This window comes from Taudactylus pleione, unplaced genomic scaffold, assembly GCF_031769625.1.
Source record: "Taudactylus pleione unplaced genomic scaffold, aTauple2 ptg000015l, whole genome shotgun sequence".
In the NCBI taxonomy this organism is placed as follows: domain Eukaryota; kingdom Metazoa; phylum Chordata; class Amphibia; order Anura; family Myobatrachidae; genus Taudactylus; species Taudactylus pleione.
The window spans coordinates 8,400,308-8,428,275 of NW_028284417.1; the positions used below are offsets into that span (position 1 = coordinate 8,400,308).

A 27,968-nucleotide genomic window follows, 5' to 3' on the forward strand; every position below is an offset into this window, starting at 1 on the left:
TTTTTGGGGGGGGGTTGGCATTTTTGTCTTTTTAACCTAACAATGAACAACATGTTGGCATAGTTTGCCCAACCTTTTTTCCTCTTTATTTTCCTATTTTGGGAGTTGCATTTATAATTTTTAAGAAATTAAATAACTACATAAGGGTATTCTAGCGAAACATTATGGAGTTAATGTCAATTTACCCAATTTTTGGACTAACAAAATATGTCTACAATTTCTGGTAAACCACTTTTTTTTTCTAAAAAAAATTTTTTAGTCTGGAACATTGTTTGCATTTTCATATGCAAATTCAAAAACCCAAAAACAAAAAAAACAAGCAAACACATTGATTGACCTTGTGAGCTAATGTTTGAGTCAATAAATATGATTTTTAAAGAAAAAAACAATTTTATTAACAAAAACAAAAATGAAAAACATATTAATGGCACAAAAAAGAAATTAAATGGTCCATGGACACAAACAGCTACACCAAATGGCCCCTCATGTGTAAAATATGGCCCAAAATCTGCTGATCCCGGCTCCTTGGGTCTGTTGAAAGACAAATCTGTGTTTTAATAAAATTTATTTTTAAAATACAAAATGAAAACAAACGACAGTATGATTTTCAACGAAAATTAGTTAACATACCATGCTAAATTTTGAACACAAATATAGTAGTTACATGAACTTGCCTAAATTACCAATTGGCACAAAAAAACAACTTACAACAACAATCACTTTGGCATCTGAAATAATCCTTACACAATTTGTGTTTTGATTTTAGACAACAAATTTAAAAAGCACAATGAAACTTGTATTTGGCTCTGACATATGTTGATTTTTTTTAAATTATTTTGTTATGAAAAATGAAGACAATCGGCCAAATTTTATTTCACCAACAAAAAAACATTAAAAAAAAAACAACTCATAAAAAAATGAATACATTTTAATGTTAAAATTTGGGTCGAAATTTTACATTAATTAGCACCCAATAAAAAAAACAAAGGATGATTTAACCAAAACAACAAAACAAAATTTGGACTGGCCTTAGATTGTATTCAGGGATACCACAGTGTATGCATATAGGGCACCTTTTCACACATTAATTGCACACATGAAAAACAAAATACCTGCAGCTTCAGGGCCAGGTTGGCCCAGATCCTCATCCTCTGATGAAGTGGGCCAGTGGACATCAGAATAAGGTGGGGTAATTTCCAGTGGGGATAAAGGGGAGGGAGTAGAATCAAGAGTGGGTGCATCAGGGGAGGGTGTGGGAATGTGGATGGGTAGGACAGGGGAGGGAGGGGTTATTTGGATTTGGGGAGCAGGAGAGGGAGGGGAAATAGGGATGTCCAGGTCAGGGGAGGGTGGAGAAATTTGGGAGGAGTGGGCAGGGGAGGAGATGGTGGGAGTTGGGGAGAGGGATCGGGCAGGCCTCCGACTCCATCCCTGGATCCGCTCCTGACCTAAATGATGTATAGTTTGGAATATTAGCAAATATGTATTCCAAAAAACAATTTAAATGTAAAACATTAACCCAAAAGAAAAAAAAAAAGAAAAAAAAGCAACATTAACAAGGTCTCATTTAGCCAAAAAAAAGGCATACTGCACATATGCACACGCATTAATGCAAATTTACATTAGCAAAGACAAAAATTAAAAACAGATTGTCATAGATATATAAACATTCAAATATCCACTTAAGCCGACGGATCCTCATCTGAAGATGCGCAAGCAGGTGTGGGGACCGGCGGCGTAAATCTGACCACTGGCGCTCCAATTGGCCGATGGTCCTCCGAAACCCCATTGACCGCAGCCTGCGCCGCACCTCCACGTACGCCCGTCGCTTGAGCATGTTGGTGACGGGGGGCGGCCTGTCCATTATACGGCGATCTAATATGTCAGTGAGCGCCAGCAGCTCACGCCGTGTAAAAGCACTGGCTCTTATGATGGCAATGGGTTTTTTTTTAAGACAAATCAGTTTTATTACAGGGACCCCTAAATTTTGATTGGCTAATGTACTTTTATAAATAACATGAACAATTCTATTGGTTAATGTGTGAGTCATGTGAACAACCCATAAAAATATATTGTGACTTAGGACTGACTTGCTGCATTTTGATGCGTTAGCAACAATCCGGAAAAACTAAAAAAAACATTTCCTATATTATAAACCTAAAAAAAACCCCCAAAAAAACGCACAAACAGCTTTTGGATTTAAAATAAACAACAAGCTTGCCGTTAAAAGCGGACGGAAACTCCGGACCAAAATGAACACAAAACAAATAACAAAGTTTATTGACATTCAAAAAAGAAACAAGATTGAAAACATTCGACCAACAATTAAGTAAATTAAGGGAATGATCGGCACCAATCGATTCACGGATGTTTGCCGAACGAGAAACAAGGCAATGGACAAATGACAGGCCTACTTCCGGTAGTGCTTGTGCGAGCGAACACTTCAACAAAAAACGAGTAGTGTGCTCGCTATTTCGGACGCTCGTTAGCTAGAGGAGGGGTTGGGGAAATATGAGGCGGAAGACTCGCTACGAGCGACCACCCATGCATGCGAGCGCTTGGTTTGACATTTGGACGGTCGTACCTACTGCGGGCGAACAGCTGATTGCGTCCGGCTCTGAATCAGGCCCAGTGTAATGAATGTGCCATACACATTTATTAGGGATTTTCATGCATGCGCAGTAACAAGAAAATGCTCAACTCCGTGAACATCGGTAGTGTGTGTGTGATTCAGAATCAGGCCCTGTATGTGCAACCTAAAATAACTATATATATTGTGGCAAGATCACGGTAAGGGTACCCTCTCCTGGGGTAAACACATGTGTGCTTGTCATGCAGTAGCCAATTATTAGTACGCCAGACTTATGCCTTGGTACAAGTACCCATAGCTAGTTTTATTAGCAACACAAAATAAATAAAATATAAAAGTAAATCCTGGCCTGTCCAGCTCCAACTAAACAAAATGATTCCCTATCTCAAAGTGGAATGACCTAGCGTCCCTCTCGCAAAACAGAAGCCTTTACCACAGAATTACATTAATCGCAGTATCTCTCAACAGGTCTCTGACCGGTTCCCCAGGCAGTGAGAAACTGAATACATAGACTGGCACACTCTTTATCAACCTTTCACTGGTGGTCTGGTAATCAATACTGCTAATCAGCTACTGTCTACCACACAGAAGCTAAAAACCTAGGGCATATATATCTCACCTTGACAACCTTTCCGTTGTCATAGATAGATAGATAGATAGATAGATAGATAGATAGATAGATAGATAGATAGATAGATAGTATATATGAGATATATATACTAGCTGGAATACCCAGCGTTGCCCGGGTTGAAGACTGGACCCTGAAGTACACCTGCAGCCTTCATTTTTTTTACATTGTCCTCGTCTATAATCTGGATAACTATACAAATTAGGAGTAAATGACAGTGCAGGCAGGCGTATTCTCATACTGTTTGGAATGGGGTATATCAGGAGCAGACTGACTTACAGATCAGAAATCAGTATAGCTTCCAAAATCACTTCAGTTTCAGAAATCACTGCAGAACAGAGGGGATGATTCAGCTGCGGACGGATATGCTATAGCAGCTGCTAACATTTTAGCAGCTGCGATAGCTGTTATATGGTAATGCTGCAGGAGGCGTCATGCCTCCTGTGTGCATTACTGATCCAAACTGCATCCAAGGATGCAGCATCAAATCATCTGTGATCCCTTCGACCAGCTAAGTGACCATGGGGTCACGCAAGCCAGCCACTGCAGATGAGTAAAAGAGGCCCGAAAATCCCCGTCAGCTGAGGGGGAATGACAGGACTGAAGTCCCATTCCAGGACAGGGGGCCTGCCCACAGTGGCACTGTGTGGCTGTGATCAATGTCCCCTGTTGTTTGTAATCTCCCTATGCTAAACTTTGCCAGGATCAAAGATTGCGGATTGATTATGCTGTCTGTCACAGACTGAATGTATTGAATAAGAATTCAGACCAGAAAGTACGTAGTTTTGGACAATTTCATCAAACATAAAGAAAATTACCACTACGTCCAAACCCTTGCTAATAAATGTAGGAGGTAGAAGAAAACATTTTATGTAATCTCCTCAGGGCCAAATAGCATCTTGTGTAAATTTAATTTGAATTCTCATCAACTAAAGTAGAAATGGATAATTTAGCTACTCCTTGTCTAATGATTTACCAGGAATCTACACCTGGGGCCAAATGTAATAGGGAGAGAGTTTAGAAAATGTGAGAGTTTAGCAGTAAAACTCTCACTCTAATGCAGACGCGCACGCAGGGGGGGGTTCCGAGTACCTAGAAACCCCCCCTGCCCGTTGCTCCATTCGCCGCTGGCCCGAGCGGCTGAGCAATTTTGCTTTTTTTTATTTTCAAGAGTCCCGACTGCCTGGGCTGGCTGTAGGGGGAGCTCAGCACGCAAGCCCCTCCCAGTCAGTTCCCACATAGGGGCAGCATCATAACTGGCATCTGAGGATGAGCGCGCCTGCTGCCGGGTGACACAGTGTAATCCACTGTTGCCAGCGCTGTCGAGTCCCGTAGCCGCACGCCGTGGGTGGAGGTGCGTGGGGAGGGGGGGTTGAGTGGGCGGGCGGGCAGGGGTGGTGCCAGACAGTATTTATTTGGCTATGTCTGTATTCATGTTCTTAGGTAAGCGCTGGCTGCGCTGCAGTGTGTGTCTGTGTTAGTGTATGTGTTTATGAGTGTGTCTGTCAGTGTGTGTATGTATGTCAGTGTGTGTATGTTGTGTGTGTGTGTGTGTGTGTGTGTGTGTGTGTGTGTGTGTGTGTGTGTGTGTGTGTGTGTGTGCATGTGTGTAGGCTAAGGGAGGGAAGTGAGAAAAGCATGGCAAGAGATTCAGATCAGGACTTGTAGGAGTATGTACACTGTAGAGCAATTTATTAGAAAAGTGTTAGTATTAGGGACTACTACAGGGGGCATTATATAAGGGGCAGTACTTGGGGTACTGCATAGGGGGGACTATATAAGGGGCACTACTTGGGGCACTGCATAGGGGGGACTACTGGGAGCACTGCATAGGCGGGGCTACTACTGGGGGCACTGCATAGTAGCATCACTACTGCGGGCACTACATATGGGGCACTGTATAAGGGGCATTACTGGGGGCATCTATATATTTATTTGTGGCTAGATGTTTTTCAGTAACCAAGAATTTGGAAACCCCCCTTTCAAAATCCTGCGTTTGCCACTGCTAATGCATTGATCGAGTTGTATTTTCAAAACAGGAAACACCTAGATGAGAGTTTAAATTTCCAGAGTTTTATGAGTCTGAAAAACATGCAAGTTTCCATGTTCTGTGACTTTATTACATTTCCTTAGTTAAAAAATGTGAGTTTTCTCTCATATTTTCTAAACTCTCACCCTTTTACACAGAGCCATAACTATACTTTTTGGTGCCCTGTACCAGAAAGAACATTGGCGCCCCCCTTGTTTTTCAAATAGGAACATAATGCACCCAAAAAAGTGCGATGGCCTCATGGGGAGGGGCCAGGGAAGAGGAGAGGTCAGGAGATACTGGGGATAAAATGAGGAAGCTACAAGTGAGAATGATAATAAACAGGAAATTGACAGGCCCAAACAGCGCCCCCTGTCCTGCGGTGCCCTGTGCCATGGCACAGGTCGCACCACTCTAGTTACGGCCATGCTTTTACATTTGGCCCAAAGTGTAGGGTCCAAATAATGTTTTCATTCTAACTAATGCTTCAAGATTCAGCTGAGGAGGGCTGAGACACCCACTTTTAGAGTCCATGAGCACTGTCATTCCGATTAGTGCGCCCTATACGTCATTATCAGCCACACCATCTAAACTTGCTGCTTGCATTGATCCACCTGCGATACTCATATAACCCTCCCACTGAACGGGCCACTTTTGCCTGCACTAATAGTCACTGTCCAGGAACACCCATCACTTTTCTGCAACATTTCTGATACCGTCTGACCCAATCACAACAGCACCTTTGTGCATACACTCTGTTTAACGCATGCGCCATAGGGGATTTATCATTTATGCGCAGTTGCAAAATAAACATCTGTATCTAAGCTGTACTGCGCATGCGTCCAGAGTCCGTGCACATAGAGGTGCAGGTGTGATTGAGACGCACTGTCTCAGAAATGTCTTGAAAATGTATTGGGCGTTACTGGGCGGTGACTGAGAGGTGATTAAGTGGTTGCATTGAGATGGTCCTTCTTATAGGTGTGTTATTGGGGTGTCTGTGAACTCAGACTCATAATCACTCACATTGGAGGCCATACTCCTAGCATGCAGCTAGAGCAAGTTTCGATGGCACGACTGATGGTTGTTTCTAAAGATGCACCCTCTCAGTCCTTACACAGTCAGAGGCACGGCTGTACACCAGGGAGGGGCTTGTATAAGTATTTGTATATAGTGGCAGAAGCAGTACCAGCAAAGTACGCACACTCAGACACTGCAGCGTTCCACTCAGAATCAGGCACATTGTTTCTCTATGTGAAAAACAAGATTACTGCGCTTGGTGTTGACATATAATGGGTATAAAAAAAATCAATTTAAAACTGTTTGCTCTCTATCAACGGAATCGGTATGATTTACCGCCGGACCCATGGCCGGCGGTTCAAATCCCGACAGCAGCAACCCGACAAGGATGAAAATCCTGATCGTCCCTAGGTAAGTATTCACTAACCTAATTCTACCCCCTAACCCTCCCTTAGGGGTGCCTAACCCTAACCTTCCCCCCCAGTGCCTACCCCTAACCCCCTTTCTCCACCGCCTAAACCTGTCCCCCGGGGGGGTACCTAACCCTAAGTGTCCCCCGGGGGTGCTTAACCCTAACCCTCCCTCCCCCTACCCTAACCTCCTGGGGGGGTGCCTAACCCTAAGTTTCCCTCTCTCCCCCTAGCCTAACCCTAACCTCCTGGGGTGGTACCTAACCCTAAGTCCCCCCTCCGTGGGTGCCTAACCCTAACCCTCCCTCCCCCTAGCCTAACCCTAACCTCCTGGGGGGGTGCCTAACCCTAAGTCTCCCCCGGGTACCCTAAACCTAACTCTCCCCCCCACCTCACGGCTGTCCACACTCGGCGCCCAGCAACACTTTCATCAGGATGCTGGGCGCCAGTCTCCCAGCGTAGGTAAAATGACAGGCGTCTAGACTTAAACGCCTGTCATTTAACCCTCGCCGGGATTAAGCAGTCGGGAAGCCGGCTGTCGGGATTAGGTCCACCGGCTCTCCGACTGCATACCCTATTTACAAACAGGAGGCTTCATTATGAAAATACCATTTAATGGTTGAATAATCAAAACACAAACAGGTAATTGGATAGATTATAAAAACGATCGATACATATAAATAGCAGCATATAAAGATTGCATATACATATGCACCTGAATCGTAGCAGCTTGAAATTAAGAACAAAATATCTATTTAATCAGTTTGGATTCCAACCGAATGAAAGAGTTACTTTGTTGCAATATATCTTTTCACACATAGATTATTCGTTCAATGAACCGTGAATCAAGTCAGAACCCTTATTTTGCAATACCGGTGAGCCGATTTGAGATTTAATATCTCTAGGGTCTCAACTAGACCCGATTTACATGCAGCAGGTGTTGACTGATATATTGTATGTATATATTATATATATATATATAAATAAATAAATTCCAGAAAGTGTTAGGTGGCACTTAGAGTAAATATCCATTCTTTTGGATATTTACTCTGAGTGCCACCTAACACTTTCTAGAATTTTTTACATATTATAAGGAAGGCACCTGAGACTTTTTTTTTAACAAGTGGTATTAGTGCAGAGTGTGAACATTTGTGTAAATATATATATATATATATATAATATCAACAGCGTCAGGAATTGCAGTAATTTGCTGCTTAGTTTATTAGTTTAGTCTCCACATTGTGTCTCTGTGCTGTATAGTCATTTAGGTTTACATTTTTAAAGTTTGTTTTATTTAAGAATGGAGAAAAAAAAAGGGATTTGCCCTCCAGCACACTGCAGCAATATCAACGAAAAATACTTAAATCCTACATGATAAGAGAGATTCAGAGGTACTAGTTACATACATTTGCAAATATATGAATAAGCGCCAGGCCATCGTCAAGGCTCCTCTATACTGGCGTCCCTAACATTAATGGGTTCACGTCCGAGAAGCAAGGTACCCCAAAAAATTCCAGCCAAGGACCATCTATGCTGGTTTGCAAATTCCTTTTTTTTCTGTGTTCAGTGTAAACCCTGCCCTTTACAAGCACCTGTGCTATGTCATTAAGCTGATATGACCACCATACTTTTTGTTTGTAGTCTTGAGAGACATGAAGGGAGCCAGCATTAGGAGGAGGTGCTAGTCCTTATAGTGTCATGTGGAGGTTTCTGGGGTATATCCAAGGTGAGTCAGCTCTCAGCTTATACATGTGCTGTTATTATGCAGTACACCAATTTGTAATTATATGACTCAGAGTGGGTGCTACTATTATGTAGCAATAATTATTTTGGGGTGAGCATTTGGGAGTGGGGCCCTCGGAGTTGTTCTGGCTGGACCTTTTACAGGGCATCACCACTTAATTCACATAGATATTTTTTAGCACTTTTCTAATTGTTTGTTTATTATTTATATCATTTTAATTATTTCTTATTTCATTAACACTCATTGATTTATCTTTACACATCTATTCTTTACACTTCACTATCACCTTTTTTCTCCTTTTCATGTGATGCCCTGTGGATGGTCCTTTGCTGGAATTTTTTGGGGTACCTTGCTTCTCGGACGTGAACCCATTAATGTTAGGGACGCCAGTATAGTGGAGCCTTGACGATGGCCTGGCACTTATTCATATATTTGCAAATGTATGTAACTAATACCTCTGAATCTCTATTATCATGGAGGATTTAAGTATTTTTTGTTGATATTGCTGCAGTGTGCTGGAGCGCAAATCCCTTTTTTTTCTGTGTTCAGTGTAAACCCTGCCCTTTACAAGCATCTGTGCTATGTCATTAAGCTGATAGGAGTGACCACCATACTTTTTGTTTATTTAAGAATGGGCCTGATTCAGAGATGCACGCTAATGCAGTCGCAGCGGCGATTTCGTATGCATCACAGCTGGGAAATATGTTAATGGTTGCAAAGCTTACCCAAGCATAAGGACGCCCACTGCTGCCTTCTCATATGTGTACAACATCGCTTACCTACGTATGGGTGACATCGACGCACATTGAGTAGCCATCTTGCCCTTGCAGAAGGTTTTACCTGCCTCCGCCTTTGGAGCTCTTCTGTTCTGACACACAGAGCAGCGTATGCAATTGCAGTGGCTAATTTTTGCACGGCGTTCAAACGGACAGACACCTGTATTTCTCAGATTACCCCCCCGTCACGACCCCCAAATGCTGACAACCTGTCACTCACTCTGCGATGCATCCCTCTGCGCATCTGTAGTCGCAATGCGATCACTGCACACGCACAGTGTGCTGCACAAGCACAGTCCGCATGCGGACCAACATCCTTCTAGGCATGCGGATCCCAGGACCCACATCCTTCTAGGCAGAGCCGGCCCTAGGCATAGGCATAAGCAAATTCCTAGGGGTGACTGGAATGCCTAGGGGGCATTTCAGGGCTCTGCAGCTACCCGGACCCCCGCTTGCCACTGTTCTCTTATTTCAAGACGTTTTAACAACTGCCCACCCACTCCCCCCACCGGCGGCAGCTGCCCCTCCCCCGCCGCGATCGGCTAGGCGGAGGAGACAAGATGGCCGCGGTAGGGCATGCCGCTCATGCTCAGCCGCGGCCACTCCTCCCATGGGCCTTTGCAGAGTCTCTGCCTCCAGTCCATAGTAGCTGCCCGGCCCAATGCCCAGCATCAGAGACCGGACCCAGCCTGTTTAACACCCAGCCAGCATATTAGGTACCAGCTGGGAGAGGGACAGGCACTGACTGAGGGCAGATTATATATATATATATATAATGTGTATACATATAATGTGTGTATATAGATGTATATATCTATATACACATCCCACTTTTTAAGGGGCCAAAAGTAATGGGACAAACTAAACAATCCTAAATCTAACTTTCACTTTTTAATACTTTGTTGCAAATCCATTGCAGGCAATTACAGCCTGAAGTCTGGAACGCATAGACATCACCAGACGCTGGGTTTCATCCCTGGTGATGCTCTGCCAGGCCTCTACTGCAAATGTCTTCAGTTCCTGCTTGTTCTTAGGGCATTTTCCCTTCAGTTTTGTCTTCAGTTTTGACACCATCCACAAACTTGCAATATGGGCAGCACTTCCACATGTATGCCTTGAAGAAAGATAGATTAAACATCTGAAACATTGCATATTTAAAGCATGTTTCTATAATTTTTTTATCTGTGGAAGTGCTACCCATATTGCAAGTATATATATATATATATATATATATATAAAATGGTATATTACCATATTCTGTATTGTTATTATCAATGTTACTATGGTCATTGTTCACCTTTTATTGTTGTTATAATTAATGTATAGTCACCATTCCACCCCGAAACAGCTAGGTGTTTCCAGTCACCATTCCACCACCGAAACAGCTAGGTGCTTCCTAGCTGTTTCGGTGGTGGAATGGTGACTGTGGTGGAATGGTGACTGGGGCGTTCCACTTGTAGGAAGTGGTGGGAGCCTGTCGCACATGCCTCTCTGCTGTGTTGGTTATGGCATGCATGGTGCTGTTGAGACCTGTGCGCTCCAGAGTAAGTAGAATTATACAGTAGTTCCAATTCGGGTAACGTGGGGGAGCTACCCTGACTCGCTGTGGAATGCATGCTGTTGATCGGCATGTTGAGTAGCCATAGTTATTTCTTTTTATATTTATTCAGTTTTGCTATAGAAGATTTTTTTAATATGTATTTTATAGCCATATGTCATCAGCAACATCCTCCATCGACCCTGCATGCAGGGACGACAGGGGGATATTGTTAGCAAGGGCCATGCTGTTGAATGCAGCATGGCCCCTGCTGTCACTGCCGTAATCTGCAAGTGTGTATTGCACTTGGCGATGCCGTCTCCCCCACCGGGTCCAGTCGCTGACGAGGTTGGGTACACTAGACATCGTCTAGTGTGGACCCGACATAAGCTTGCTGGTGGGATTATCTGCTAGGGGGCACCAGTGCAAATTTTGCCTAGGGCACCAAATTGGCTAGGGCCAGCTCTGCTTCTAGGGATAGCCCTGAGAATATCTGTTACAAACCAGTAATCACTAGAATTGATAAAATAATCCCACCTTGTGACAAGTGCACTTTCATTATAAATCATATAACATGCTTATCTACAGTATATATGTGACATGTAGAATCATAATTTAATAAGTGAGTGTAGAGCCATCTTGTGGATTTATGATGAAAGTACATCCTTAACTGAAATTCACAAACGTAGGAAAACATTGAGTAGACTAATTGTCAGCATTTCATATTTTAAGAGTGGCTTTATAGTTACATTTTTGGACCACATGATGTGCAAAATTTACTAAGCAGCTGGTTCTAAACCCCGGTGGTTTGGTGACTTCAAAATTGCTGCAAAACCGCCATCAAAACACATTTTAGAATAGAATAGAACAAGGCTAGGGTTAAAATTACTAGTCGGCGGATTTGGTGTCATTTAGAAACCAACGTCAAAGCGCTAAACCGCCGGGGTTTATAACCCGGCGCTTAGTAAATTTTGCCCAAAGTATTAATTTATGTTGTTTGGTAGAGCATCAGAGTTTGTTTGTCGTGTTTGATAGACATAACATTTAATAAATTATTGTATTCTTCATTTAAGAAACAGCAAAATAAGACAGGACCCTAGTACAGTACCTATTTTCAGTGGATCATATCCATAGCTTGAATGTTTCTAAAGATTGTAACCAATTGACCATAATTATAACCAATCATAGGGCCTTATTCAGAATTATACTCTATACCAATTTTTAGGCAGTTTACCGATTATCGGTAAACTGCACATTAGTCAAGGTACATTACCGTAGTCTTTCACAGCAGGTTTTTACTCGTTGTGTGATTGACAGTCAGGGAGAGGTAACAGGGAAGTGAAGGCAAAAATGCAGGTGTTTTGAGACCGTTTTTGGTCTGAGATCAAGAACGCAGATAACAAGGCTCCGGCGTATCAGTACATGTGGCCAATCTGCGCGATCATAGGGTTACTCAGAAGCTCAATCATTGAAAGATCTGCAAGCGATACTGCGTCTATGTACACAGATGCTGCATCATTTTAAGCAGATGCTTGTATTTACAAATCCGCAGGTGGTTGTCTCAATACATTCTCGGAGGCTGCATCATTTGTATATTCTCACACATCATCTGTGTACACATACATAGAGTATATTTCTCATTCACATCAGTCCATTGCCCTCATTCAGAGGCGGTCGCAAGAAGCGATCGCTCTCTCTGAATGAGGGCGGCCACTTGATTTTTTAAGTGCGGCCTCCTGGTCGCTAGCTAAGCTGTGGGTTAACACCCACAGTTTTAGCGACCGACCAGGGTGATGGTCGCGATGGTCAAGACCATAGCAACCATCGGGGCTTGCCTACAAAATGCCCCGCCTACAAAACGGGGTGAGCTGTCGATCAACATCGACAGCCGCCCCTTTTGTAGTGAGCTCCGGAGCGAGAGAGTTTCTCTCTCGCTCTGGGGCTTGCGCACGCGCAGTGCGGCTGCTGCGCGTGCGCAGGGCCTTAACATCGACCCGGTTGCGAGCGCTCAGCGCTTGCAACCGGGTCCGAATGAGACCCTATGAGCTTACAGTGCAATTTTCCTACCACACACAAAGGTCCATTTAGTCAGAAGCAGTTATCCTACCAGTATTTTTTGGACTCTGGAAAGAAACCAGAGCATCCAAGGAAATACAGGGGGTACGTACATAAGCCACACAGATTTAATCCTTGTCATCCTGGGACCCATTATCCCAGCACTGTGAGGCAGCTTTGCTAACCACTATACAACAGAGTACTGATCACTATGATAGACAGTTTAACAATGATCCCTGGATTTTTAGCATAAGGCACATGGACAAAAAGCATTGACAACTATCTGCCCACTGCTAAAAATGTCCACTGGGGTGTATAAATGGGCTGATTCTGAGTCACACGCATAAACAAATGCAGCAGAGTGTATAGGCGGACGCCTGTCTGCGAGTTCATGCAAATGGTATACAAACTCCTCTTGTGTACATCTGTGCGGCGGAATGTGCAAGGGCTGAGATGCACACTTTTATTGCCCGTGCCTGGGCATTAGTGCATCCTTATTAGCCACCATGGAAAATTGTATCAGCCCTATAGCAAGTGCAGTTTCTCTGACCACAGTCTCCAATGCTTGTGACTGTGCGTCTGGGAAAAAGCCACTTGCATTGTCACGCCCACTGTATGGACCATTTTTGCATATACTACTAGCCACTGCCCAGAAATGTCCATCACTTTTCCGCTACCTCATACCGTGTGAGTCGATTGCAACAGCACCATTGTGCGTAAACTGGGTCTGATTCAGAGATTAATTCTAATGCAATCGCAGCTGAGATTTCTCACGGAACGCAGCTGCGAAAATATGCTAATGCCTTCCAAAGCATTGCCAAGCATAGGGACGCCCACTGCTGCTGTCGAATATTCGTCCGACGATGTACAACAGCGTAAACATCGACACACGTCAGTCACATGTGAGTCAACTCTGACCAGCTGCAAACACTATAGCTCTCATGACACGCAGAGAGCTCGCATACTCCGAAGGCAATCGCAATGACTAATTTCTGCATGCGCATGAAACGGTATTTAAATGGTCAGACACACCCCGTTACAGCCCCCAAACGCCGACTACCTGTCACTCACTTAGCGAGTGGTTCCTGTGTAGGAGAGTATTCGCATTGCAATCACTGCGCATGCAAAGTGCGGCATTCGCACATGCGCACTACCAAACAATCGCTTGTTCTGCTAAAATATTGCCATTGCGTCCTCTGAATCAGGCCCACTGTTCCTCATTCAAAGATGGTTGCTAGTGCAGCCACACTCGCAGGTGGTCTCGCAATAGCGGTTGTGGCAATATGCAAATGCTAATCTCAGCCTTCCCTTTATGCTACATAGGTGACAATTAGTCCCTCAGTCATTTTGATTTAACCATCTTTGCACAGCCATGGATATCTTAAAATTCTTAAAAACTAGACTGTTATGATGCCTTGAGTTTGGGAATCACTGGTATAGGAGGTTTCATGTTTAAATACCTTGCTTGCAGTGTTGAGTAGCTAGTTTACTTCAAACAGGTAAAAACATATGTTAACATCGGAAACCATTGTTGTTCCCAAACCTATATTTAGGACTGAACAATGCTTTTTGACCAACGTTAAAAACCTTGAGACCACCAGTGTTTCCTGTCAATGTTACATCTCTAATAGGTGGTCCTGATTACTCAGTTGATCTGGTAATTTTACATTTACTGAATTTTAAATATGATAATTATATAGTTTACAGCGGATAAGTGTACTCAGTTGTTGAAATTTAAACACACAAAACCCACATATTTTCTTAAAAAATCTTACACACTACCTATAGTTAAATGATTAACAAAGAGCTCTAAATTAAAATTAATTAAAAAGCTTCATGTTTGGCCCATTAAAGCTTTAACCTTGTCAGCTTTATGTTTCAATCTTTTAGAATATTATTTTCTTTACCCTTTACAACAGTTTCAAGTATTGGATTTTTTTTTATGTATTTATTGATTTTCCAACCAAAATACACAAATCCAAATACGAAAAAAGTAATACATAGAGCAATATCAAATGAGCCGTTAATATATTAAATATGAAATAAAGAGCATATTTTTGGCACAAACGTTATAAAGAACTCAGCGTTGCATCAAAGACAATTTAATTTCAATAAATTCATGAGCAGGACAGCCAGTGTCCTCAACTACTAGTGAGCTAAGAGACTACAGACAATAAGAAACCAAAGACTAATATATAACAAAAAGTGTAGGCAAAAGACATAAAGAAAGACATGAAATTGCAAAAGGCAACAAAGGATAAGGGGAAGATCGTGTGTATGCAAAAGGAAACATCCTATAAAAGAGAATATCTAACATAGACAGTAATGGACAACATCCCTATGGGCAGCACACCACCTAGCCAGAGGCGTCCAACAGTTTAAGGTATAGATCCCAATTTGTGGATTAAAAAAAGCCACAAAATTAGTTCTTGAGTAGATATATGTAAAGTTTCTATAAATGAGCCCCAATGTATGGTAGTGTAGATTGCCTCTCCAAATATAATGTGTATAGAAGTAGAGACTTAACATGTTTTAAAAGCCGTGAGGAGTGCTCTTTCCAATTTGAAAAAATAATTTTTATCACAATTGCAATTATACCAGTCAAGAGAGGAATGAGGTGTTTGTGGGTGGCTTACAAACCCCAGGACTGAAAATGTGCACAGAGCAAGGCTAAATGGTCAGGTGTAAGATGTAGATAGAAAGTTCTATTTAAAAAGAACAACAACAATTTATGTAATAAAACAAAATTAAACAATAATGTGGTCAGGGACCAGCATTAAGGGCAGCAACCAGACTCCAAAATCAAGTGTCTGCATAGTCCCTGGGAAATATATGCCCTGTTAAGGGTCCGGAGATTGACTTCTTCTAATTGAGCAGAGTATAAGTATAAGTATTAGTATTTAAGAGTGAGGTCCATATTAGACAAAATATCGGATGGCTGGGATATCGCAGGGCAGTCTATGGACCATTTGTTTAAAGCTAACCACCAAATATTATGTTTTATAAGGTAATGAAGAGACAAATGAAAGTAGGGACATCAGGATATCAGACTCTGCTAGAGGCTCAAGTGCCAATGGGAGAGATTGAACAAAATGACGAAGTTGCAAATACATAAAGAAATATTTATGAGTTATCTCATATTTATGAACAAGGTCTTGGGAATAAAAAGTACTGTTTGGCTGCCAGGGTAAAAAAAATCCTTGTGGAGAGGATCTTTTTCTTGCATCTATTCCCATTCTCAGCACCTTTATAAGGATTGAATTTTAATATCATTGACTATATTACACTATTGTGGCAATTATGCCTTTTATTCACATATGAGAGCGGTTCCATCATTGGAGGGGAAAAAACTGCCATATAATTGAAGTTGTACAAGTTTGGAGCGCAAGAGAAGTTATTTGTTTTTCTTTTATTTAAATAATTTGTTATAAGTTTGGTGACTTATTATCTCACTACCTTTGCGGCTCTAAGTGCAGTGCAGTGGCGTATCTATAATGGGTGCAATGTGTGCGGGGCACACAGGCCCCCAGGTCCAGGGGGGCCCCGCACCGCACACCCTGCACCCATATTATTTTGAACTTACCTGTCCATGGTCCCGTGGCGGCTGTCAGCGTTCTGCTTAGAACACCGTGGCCATTTTTCTGGTGTCCTGCGCATGCGCAGTAGACTCTGGGCACACTCTAGTGCCCATAGTTTACTGTGCATGCACAGAACGCTGGAAAATGGCCACCGCGGCCATTTTCACAGCGTTCTGCGCATACGCAGTAGACTCCGGGCACACTCTAGTGCCCGGAGTCTACTAATGCTCCGGTGACTGGCTAGCCACTTCAGTCGGCTGCTGGCCGCCGGGGGGAGAGGCGGGGGCCCCGCACGGGGAGTGCACACGGGCCCCCTCCTCTCTTAAGACGCCCCTGGTGCAGTGCCATTGGTTTGAATTATTTTGCATATTCAAAAACATCCTTGACTGAGATGATTCCTTTAGCTTTACAATGTGTAAACAGAGGGTTAACCATGTCAGGTTCTGAGTTTGTACAGTATCCGGATCTGGGGCCGCAGAGCAGGACTTACTAGAACCAAAGTGAATGAAATTAGGAGGTTGAATAACACTTCTCCTCATTCAGTATACCTGTATGATATACTGTAGGAAGGACTACACACGTCCAAGTCTGCTGTAAGTATGCTACCTGCCAGTGGTAGCTATACCTTTAGCAGCTTAGTACATATGAGTGCAAAGGAGTACTGGATGGATCAGTCTGTAACACACTATTTGTATGTGTGTCTGTAGATGACTACTAAAGGAATTAACAGTCAGTAGCAGTCAGGGAGGGACTGGGGCTGCTGAGCAGCCCTGGCAGTCCACCTGCATGCGTGCCACAAAAGAGGTGCCTTCATCTCAATTGGGGAGTGGCCTCACCTCACAGGGCTGTGCCGCAAGTCACGGGGGTCTAGCCTCGCCGCACGCCGTCTTTCAGTATCCTGGCCGAGCAGAGCGCTGGGAGGCGGAGCTGCTCGGAGAGGGTTTGACAATGGACCGGCCCATCTGGCCATCGGCCCTTCTGGCATTTGCCATAAGTGCCAGATGGGCAGTCCGACCCTGGTAGCATTTCTTGAGCACAGATGGTAAGGTGAGAGAGACTGCATGCAGGAGGCTAGGTACAGCAGACTTTAGTGATGATTGAATCCTTGCTGCTGAAGGTAGACAGCACACTGGTGTAAGGCAGCACTGATTACAACAGGTGAGCAGATGATAAGGGGCCCATACACTAGCGACGGATCTCCACGTTACTGCAATCCTGCAACCCAGCATCAAAGGATCGGTGAAATACAACATATTGGATTTCACTAATTTGCCAATCACAATCAAAATATGATTGTGATTTGCAAATCGGTGAAATTTAACATGGAGAATTTCACAGATCCTCCGACGGATCACGGAACATCGATGGCCGGTCGGCATTTCTAATCCCATCACAATTTGTTGGATAGTGTATGGGGGCCTTTAGTTGCAGAATGGTAAGCACAGCTGACAGGCTGAATCCACTGGAAGGAAATCACTCAGGTGAAATAGCGGAGAGAGTAGTACAGATGCTATAAATAAGGAGCTCGGAACCGGTTCTGTCATAGGAGACCTGGAGTCCTAAGAGACTTGTTGGCAAAGAACAGATGGCAGTGAGCAGTTTAAATAGGGAGCTCCAGCACAGGATTAGATATGAAAGTCATGTGTAGTGAGGAGACACTGTGGATGGCTGAAACAACTCAGATGACTTCAGCCAATATTGTGGCGAGCTTACTGTGCCGGACTGCAGCTGCAGGTGAATCCTGGCTGGACTGGCCAGCAGACATGCGCCAGCCAGTGAATCAAGGGCATAAGTTCATACCAGGAGTCCGGAGGTGAGATAGTTGTTGATGCCCCCTTCTGCTCACATTAATTACCAACACCCCAGTCCCACCAAAAGTGGCACACACTTCTCCTATAGCACATTCATTACCAACACCCCAGCAGCAACAAGACACACTCTCACCCCGTAATGAAACACCTGAGTAATTATATAAGACCCCTAGAGCCACACTACAGAGGTCTTCTGCCTATAACAACTGCCCTTTTTCCATAGAGAGTGACGCTCTTGCCAGTACTGGGATGCCGCCAGGTCTTAAACTCAGAGGTGTATTTTTCTTCACGTTCATGTATTAGTATACTTTGTGTTTGGTGGCTAGGATGGCTGACACTTGACTTTAATACATATCTATAAATGCTATATTTTATCATATGTCTACAAGAAATGAAAGTGATCTCAGCGCGAACGGTGTAACATAAAAGATTTCATATAAAACAAGAATTTAATATCAAAACAAATGTACTTTCTTCATCAAAACATAAAGTGCATACATTACTTACAAAATTAGTGAGCATAAAAGCATGTATAATTAGCTCAAGCAGGGAGAATAAGAAATATAGATAGTTCCTACCATAAGGTAGCTGTGTCACTCCAGGTCTAAAGAGCAGGGGCTCTGGACAACACCCTGTTTTTGGACACCCTGCTCTTTAGACCTGGAGTGACACTCACAGCTGGTGCACAGAGGCATCCATCTTCCATTGTCTTCTGTATTTCCACCCCTGCAGTAAATCGGCAGCACTAAGTTAAGAAGGTCTAAGTACCTGATTTGTGACTATCCACTGCTATTTAAAAACAAGGATTACCATAAAAGGTGACAAATTTAGAGTTTAATGGGTTCCTACAGAGAAGTTATTTATAGCCCATCCCAGAAAAGAACATTGGAAAGAAAAGAAGGAGGGAGAAGGGATCTGCAGAGCGGGCCAGAAGCCAGTCAGAAATATACCTAAAAGTACAGCTCAGGAAAAAGCAAGAATGTCAGTGATCGCAAAGCCACCATCTCCATGCTGTAATCTCAGCTTTGCCATTGCCATACCAGGGATTTTATCTCAATAAAGAAATTTAGAAAAGACTTTGGTACAGAAAGAAATATCAGAATTAGTAAATTTTATGGGAAGCATTTGAATTGCTAGGGTCAAGGCCACTGGAAGGAGTTCAGCGTTAGCATCATTAATCTGGAAACCAGTACATAGTCCAAATGAATTTATAATTTAGAGGATTGCGGGGATAGAATAAGGGGTGTTAGAAATAAATAATAACGTCATCTGCGAAAAAAGTGAATTTTTATTCAGTCTTTTTTACACGAATTCCAGTAAATTCTTGGGTAGTATGGAGGGCCCTCGCCAGCGATTCTATGGCTAGTGCAAAAAGAAGTGGTGAAAGTGGGTATCCTTGTCTAGTGCCCCGCTGCACTAATATTGGGTCAGACCACTCCATTCCATTCTGGAAAATTAATTCCATTCCGGGAAAAAGGAGAGGAATATAAAGTTTGAAGAAGTGCAATAATTCATTTAGATGGTCCCAAGATACAAGGTCAAAGGTCTTTTCAGCATCTAGTGAGAAAATAAAATTAGGATGTGAGCTCCTAGAGGACTGGGCCCACTGCGATGCTCCAATCACTTTTCTAATATTGCCCACAGACTGACAACCCCAAATAAATCCTGTTTGATCAGCGTTAATGATAGAAGGAAGTATCAATTGCTACAATTTTTGTTAGCAATTTATGTTCAACGTTTAAAAGTGATATAGGCCTGTAGGACTATGTTATACAAAGTAGATTTCACACAGAGCAGTTTAAGTATGACAACCCTCAAATCATGTGTGTAGTAGACAGCTGCTGAATATTTTGTGCCGGCAGGCAGTGAACAAGATGTGAGCATTTCACTTCTACACTATGAGGTGGGAATGAGTACAGGGGGTAGCCTGATGAAAAACTTAATTGGTGTGGCTAACCTATTGGAATTCTGGATTGAGCTGCAGCCCTAACTCTGGAGTTACCACTGGATGTGACCCATTTTCAAGGTCGTCTAATTTAGCCTATATTAGGTTATTAGATTTCTGTCAGGCTGCTGTGCTCAGGCTCTGGTGTCAGAGGAAGTTGCGGTGACCATATTGGAGGCGGCGGTGTGGCTTTTAGCAGCACAGGGCCACTGTTGTTTAATGGGCATCGGGAAGGCTAAGTACCTCAATAACTAGAAAAAGAAACCTGCACAAGAGACCAAAGTCATATCTGTGTCAATAGATCACAAATATTTAGCAATATTACAGTACCAACAATATGAGATTATATTAAGGAGAACATGTTCCTTATATACCAGTAGTCAATGTTGGTGGTGCTACCCAGGGTAAACAATAATGAAAACACATAACAGGTTGTCCGCTCCCAAAAAGCACCTAAGAGAAGAGTTTGTGGGAGCAGCAAAGAGATAAAAACCCTGTGTGGGGGCACAAACTTCAAAATATAATGTAGACAGGTAAAGTAAAACTTAACTTTTATTTTATCACAAATAAAAATGGGGGGACCAGGCACCTTCGGCCTGTAGAGTATAGACCTCTTTAATCAAAGAGTCATTAGATTGTTCGCAGTAAAAACACAGACTGTGCAAGATGCACAATAAACATATGTTAATTGATCAACACTGCTCATAAATATTGGTTGTCAAAAAAACAAATAATATGGGCTATATGAACAAGTTTCCTAAAAAATTTTTAAAAAATCTAAGCAATTTTATATTAATCTTGCAGGTTATGATATGTATGGAGGTATATAGGAAATAGTAAAATTCACTTCAGTCTTGTGGGTGCTGTGTAACTATCGCTGATATGAAAGTATAAAGTATATGTCTAATAAAATAAACACTTTGTAAATAGATCAGAAAAAATGGTAACAATTCATAGATACTTCTATAGTACAAGAAAAGCATTTGAGCTTCCTGTCCATAAATGACAGTTAGAGGATATCCATGAAACTTCTGACAGCACTATTATTCTAGTTTAACCCAGCATATGCTACTACATATCATAAATCGGCAATTCATAGGAATAGTGAATAAAGGACAAGGCATTAGTATGGAAATAATCTTAAATTGTTCAGCATGTGGCAACCAAAAGTCCTTCAGGAGAAAATAAATATTTTTGTATCATCGTTTTGAAGAGACATATATAACATACATGATGGCTTTCTATATCCTGTTATCCCGCATTTTCAGTAGAATAAGTAATTAGTAATAAGTATACACCATAGGGGTATCCCAATCTAAGCAGCCAGGGGTTGTGAGCATAGATGATAAAAGATAAAGAGTTGCATTACCGTGAAAAGACCCCCCTGTACTGGTTCTTCACTGCTTTTTTAAGCACACATCCAGTTCAGGGGGTCTAATCACAGTAATGCAACTCTTTATCTTCCATCATCTATGCTCACAACCCCTGTCTGCTTAGATTGGTAAGTAAAAAGCACACGGCAGCCCACCTGGATTATACCAAAATGCACCTGAAGGACTTTCAGACCATGAGAAATAAAATTCTCTGGTCTGATGAGACAAAGATTGAACTCTTTGACGTCAATGCCAGGTGTTATGTTTGGAGGAAACCAGGCACTGCTCATCACCAGGCCAATACCATCCATACATGTTATCATTATGGGGTAGTGTGTAGAATTTTGAGGACAAAAATGAATTTATTCGATTTTGGAATAAGGCTGTAACATAACAAAATGTGAAATAAGTGAAGCACATACTTTCATGTGTGTGTATATATATATATATATATATATATATATATGTAACGGTGAAAGACTGTCACTCTGTAGCGATGTGTCAGCTTGCTCCGGTGCCCTCTGAGTAAATAAGTACAAACAAACAGCAAGCAGCGGCACTCTGAGTCATCCAATGATAGCAAAAAGAAGTTTACTGTGAACAAATCACATTACCAACGTTTCGGGACAAACTAGCCCCTTTATTCACCTTGACAAAGGGGCTAGTTTGTCCCGAAACGTTGGTAATGTGATTTGTTCACAGTAAACTTCTTTTTGCTATCATTGGATGACTCCGAGTGCTGCTGCTTGCTGTTTGTTTATATATATATATATATATATATATATATTCAGGGCTGAAATAAATGACCCTTATTTGATCTATACTAGTCCGATGGAGTGCCGCCTGCTTCCTTACATGGAGGAATGGTGGATTGATATGTATATATGATTATTTAGGAAGGCACCCCGGCATTTTCTTCTCAGTTTTCATTGAGTGCCCTTCCACATGCTGCTATATGTGTGTATATATATATATATATATACACACAGTGGCAAGTACAGGTAAGGGTGCAGTCTCCTGGGGTAAACGGTTGCACTTGTCATGTGGCAGCCAAATAAAAGTACACCATTCCGGGGCCTTGGTACAATTATCCACAGCTAGTATTATTAGCAGCACAAAATAAACAAAACATATATAAATTCTGGTCTGTCCGGCTCTAACGAAACAAAATAATTCTCTTTCTCAGGATGGAAGGACCTAACGTCCCTCTCACAAAACAAAAGTCTTTAGCACAGCACTTACATTCAGTAACCACAGTGTCTCTCAGCAGGCCTCTGACTTGTTCCCCATGCAGTGAGAAACTAACCACAGAGACTGACACACCCTTTGTCAGCCTCTCATAGGTGGTCTGGCAATCAAGGCAGCTATTTGGCTTCTGTCTACTAGACAAAAGCTAAAAACCTGGGGCATATATATCTATATATCTCCTATTCGCCACCTTACCAGTGTTTTTGTCACCATATATATATATATATATATATATATATATATATATATTGTCTTACAGTGTCACTGTCAGCACACTAAGCCGAAGCAGTGCGCGGCCATTGTGGTGACGAGCTAACTTAGTGATTCAGTTTTGATGTCCTGGGGGAGCCTTTCAGACAGGGGTGCCCAGGGCACATACCCCTGATGCGCCCTCATAATCTAGCTGTTTATATGCCATCAGTCCCATCCATATGCCATCAAACCCCTCCTCATGCCACTTGTGCCATCAGTTCCCTCCACATGCCCCTTATGTGCCATTAGTTCCCTCCACATGCCCTTAATGTGCCATCAGACACATTCACATGCCCCTTATAAGCCATCAGTCCCCTCCACGTGCCCCTTTATAAACATATTCCAATAATTCATATCCAACTGTATGTAATATGGTCCTAGTGTGGTTGAAAGACTGAGCAATACCACAAACTAAAAGATTTTTTTCCCCTCACTGAAAGTAGTTATTCTTCTATGCACATATTGAAGTTCAACTTGGAAATATAATTAAACACACCATCCAATCTGTCTCAGCCAGCACATAGTGGAGAGACCACACATTTATTTTTCAGCCCATCATGTTTAATGTTTAAAATTGGTGTTAAACTATATTTTTATCTGAGGTCAGTAGATATGGTCATGACGGTGGGTGCTGGTGCTCATCCAAGCCCTGGTCATAAAAATATCTAGTTAAAACTCTGCATTTTTAAATATCTAAACCAAATGAAAATATTCATCTGAAAACATAGATGTCTATCTGCATTTTAAAATACTGTACATCTAAATAGTCTTATCTGCAGCACAACATAGTTTTACCAAAGTGCAAATTGTACCTTCCAGCTTGATTTGCACAAATTATGCTAGCTATATATATTTATTTATTTACATTATTCAATTTGCATACATTTCTTTCTTAGTAGAGTATTGCTGTTAAGGTACATTTACTGTTTCACTTCTTCCAATTTGTTTCTATAATATTTTTGTCATTGTTTCAGCATTGTATTATTATTACATTTTATTTATAGGGCACCACAAGTGGTCCGCAGCACCGTACAGACAGTAAAGGGTACACAGAACATTACATTACAATACATTAACCAAAATATAAACAGAACACAAAACAATTAGCAACACAATTCTCCATACACAGTACAGCTCTGAAGGTGAAGGCTGTCATAGAAGTGCTAGAGAAGAAGGCTGTGAGACAGTGGGGAGGAGAACCATGCTCGTAGGAGCTTACAGTCTAGGGGAGCTTACAATTATTGTGTGATTTGTTTATATGATTTGTTGTAACATACTTTAATCATTATGGTATAGTTACAAACTGTCATGTTTTGAAACTTAAGAACATTTTGTGTCAGCAGAAACATGGCATCTTTCTGATACCACTATACAAAGAATGACTACACAATAACAATATTATACCGTTGTTGATTTGTTAACCCTGTTGTTCTAACCTCTGTTTATTTATTTTTTACATTATGTTTTTATTAAAGAATCACAGAAAATGTGAGGGGTTATGATGGGTATATGTACACTGGCCCTGATTCAGAGCCGGACGCACTGACCAGAGCGCTCGCTCTGAATCAGGGCCGTCCTATTTAAAAGTGGAGCGGGCTTTTGGACGCTCGCATAGCTGTGGGTTACCACCCACAGCTTATCCGAGCATCCATCGGGCTTGCGACGAGACCCTGCGGTAGGGTCTCGTGGCCGCAAGCCCTGGAGTGATTTTGGCTCTATCAGAGCCAAAATCACTCCCACTGACATCACTAGTGATGTCAGTGGGGCCGGACCCAGACGGTAGGCTTTCCCATGGGAACGCCTCCGTCTGGCAGCCACGCCCCCGGCACGCCCACCAAAGGGGGCGTGCTGTCAGTCACCATCGACAGCACGCCCCCTTTGGTGCGAGACCCGGAGCGACAGCTTGGCTGTCGCTGTACGGGTCTCGCGCATGTGCACGTCGGAGCTCCCTCAGTCATGCGCATTCGCATTGGGGTAACATCGACCCGCTTGCGAGCATCCTGCGCTCGCGAGCGGGTCTGAATGAGACCCACTGCACGATATAGCATTCATACAGACAATGAATGATATACCGTTCAGTACATCTGCGGGTGTCACATATACCTGTGATCAATGTTGTTCACATATATATTGTGTGAGGCATGTACAGGTGACCCACCCGTTATGCTGTCCGCAAAAACCATAGGCAATGACATCACAACTGAGAGGGCAAATTTAAATGTGTGTCCAGTTGTGATGACAAAAGCAAGACATATCGAACAGCCAATTGATAAGTGAGTATGCTTACCAAATCAATCACTCGATCTGCGGGAAGGTCAGCCGGCCACTGTCAGTCAGGTGTTTACCCCGCATTAGACAATTAGGGCAATTGACATATAGGGGTCAATCCAATTAGGTGCAAATTGCAAGGTGTGAGTTTCTGTTTTCTCTTCGAATTCGCACAGTGAATTCAATTTGCAATCCAATTAGCAACTTGCACTGAACCAGTGAGACTGAATTCGCATTTTTCCATTCGCAACTCCCTGAGGGTGAGAGATGGAAAGGAAAATCTTTATTTTAAGGTGTCAGGACACTGGGCCTGATTCAGAGCCGCTCGTAAGCGGCCGCTCGTTCGCTCTGAGCGATGTTCGCACAACTGCGCATGCGTATGGGTCATAATGCGCATGCGCAAACCAGTCATTGTGGTTGGAAATCGTGCGCTCGCAAAACAGCGAGGGGCTGCTAATGTTATTGACAGAATGTACAGTTTGTGGGTGTTAACAGGGGAAGGTGCTTGAAAACGGGGGAGTGGAGATCCGAACGCAGGCGTGCCAAACGGTCAAAAGGGCGTTTAATGGGAGTGCATAATTAGTAAAGCAGCGTCATCGGCCACGTCACTTGGTTGTCTTTTAGCCTGAACTGCTCACAGTGATAGCGGTAAGAAAACCTACCACAAGCACTGCGAGCCGTTCAGATGCCTTTCGATGTACCCGATTAATCTAATAAATACCGGAGATAACGTGTGTTGCGAACGGCAAAGGGGCGTCTTTACAAAATAGCGAGCGCATTTTTCGTTCGCTCGCTCGCTCAGACATAGAGGCATCAACAAACCGCAAAGAGCGAGCACTCAATTTAAATAGCCGGCCCCTTTTTGTGAACGACCGTCCGCAAATAGTGTCCGGCTCTGAATCAGGCCCACTGTGCTGACCCTTGGACATCCCCTTAATGACTAATTAGGAAATTGGAAGTTTCCAATTAGCTTTATTGGTCCAATAATGACATGTAATTTTTTGGGGTGGAAAAAAAATTCCTCAAATTACCCCAAAATCAACTTTTTCGTTAGTTTTGGCCCCCCTAATTTAATTACAATATTTTTCAATTGAAAAATAATTGTTTTTTTATATTTTTTAAAAAAATATTTCAAGGTTCCTTAAAAATAACCTTTTTCCTACTTTATTTTGAAATTTTCTTTGAAGTCGTTTGAGATTAAATGAAAAAGTTAGCTTTTTATAATTTTTTTGCATTTAAAAAAAAGCACAAATCAGCCATTTGACACCATTTAAAAACCTGCAGTACCTTCCCAAACAGCCTTCTATACAGTCCTGCTAACGAAACTATACATTTTTGGGGGTCCAGGATGGTCTCCCCACTTTTTTATCCACTTCTCTCACATCTCATTTGGCAGTCAATTTGCACCCCTCTGCTGCGAGAACCGCAAATAGGCATTTTTAATTGGATTGGAGAGTTCTCTGGAACACGCATTAGTGCGAAGTCTGCGAGTTTCAGGAAACCAAACCACTACTCGCAATTTGCACCTAATAGGATTGACCACATAGATTCACCAGCATCTGTTTATTTGTAAATAAAATATGCACTTTCATATATAATGGTGCTAATAAATAATAACAAAAATACTTTGTTAGTGAAATTGGAAGGTAAATCATATTGATTAAATGTACATAAAACAGAATCAAAGAGTAACACCGTTCATCAGCAGTACTATATAAGAGCCAGCAAAATAAATCCTACAAATATTAAACCAGTTACTAGGCAGAAAATATTAAATGTTATGTGATAATGTACTGTACATTGTACTGTAAATTTATGGGTATTCAAAGCTACAGAGGAATACAGTGACTTACCTCATAGTACACATATCATACAGATAGGGGTCTACAACTCTGAAATATATATTTAGCAAGTTAGCTCTCTCACACTAGTACTCATGAACTATGCTATAACTACATTCATTGAACCAAGGTATGTATTTGCTACTTACATAATGTTACTCAGGTCTAACAATAGTTGAGGTGTGCCTTTCTTCTCTCGTCTGTTGGGCACATTAACGTATATTAGTAATTTTTGCAACAGCAAGACATGTTAATGAGACTTCCCAGTTCTTGCAGCCTTGTGCATCTATATTATCAAGGAATCTTTTTGTGAGTTCTTATATTTAGTCTGCATAAACCATTATATTATCTACAGACTTGGCTGTTATTCATAGTAAATATTGTACTATATCATATTTAGATTTTTATGTCAGGTGTATTAAGATTGCTTACCACAGCAACAGCTACCGTCTTCCAAAACTTTCCAGGCATTGTACTGGAGCACGGAAAATGCAATATAAAATGCCCTCTTTGGATTGATTTAGTTAAGGCTTAAAATGAAATGACAGCGTTTTGCAGAGAGCAGAGAGAGACTACAAGCAATGGTCTGAAAGAGCACTTTGTATAATAGTGGAATTTAATGTCTATGACTGTGCATACTGGAAGCACAGCAGTGCCATGTATATGGTACAGATAAACATCACTTCTATTAGTGGGTGGAAAGGCTGCATTGAACACATTTTTGGGCAGAAAAATGCATTCTTATTGTACAAGAATTCCTCCATTCATTTTACAATGGAATGTTGTGATGTGACAAACAATTCCTAGGGGTAAACTTACTAAGATGGGAGTTCTATTTAAGAAGCGATGTTGCCCATAGGAACCAA

The 27,968-nt window shown here is 42.1% G+C and overlaps 1 long non-coding RNA gene and 1 other non-coding gene across 2 annotated transcripts; both read right to left on the reverse strand.

Annotated features, from left to right (window-relative positions):
* Positions 1 to 434: 434 nt before the first annotated feature.
* On the reverse strand, positions 435 to 27,651 carry LOC148542102 (uncharacterized). Its single transcript, XR_015878335.1, has 3 exons — positions 27,535 to 27,651; positions 1,113 to 1,448; positions 435 to 531 (listed from the first exon to the last, which is right to left on the reverse strand). It is a non-coding gene; the product is annotated as an uncharacterized LOC148542102 (long non-coding RNA).
* On the reverse strand, positions 7,610 to 7,736 carry LOC148542103 (small nucleolar RNA SNORA11). The gene has a single exon (XR_015878419.1). It is a non-coding gene; the product is annotated as a small nucleolar RNA SNORA11 (small nucleolar RNA).
* Positions 27,652 to 27,968: the final 317 nt, after the last annotated feature.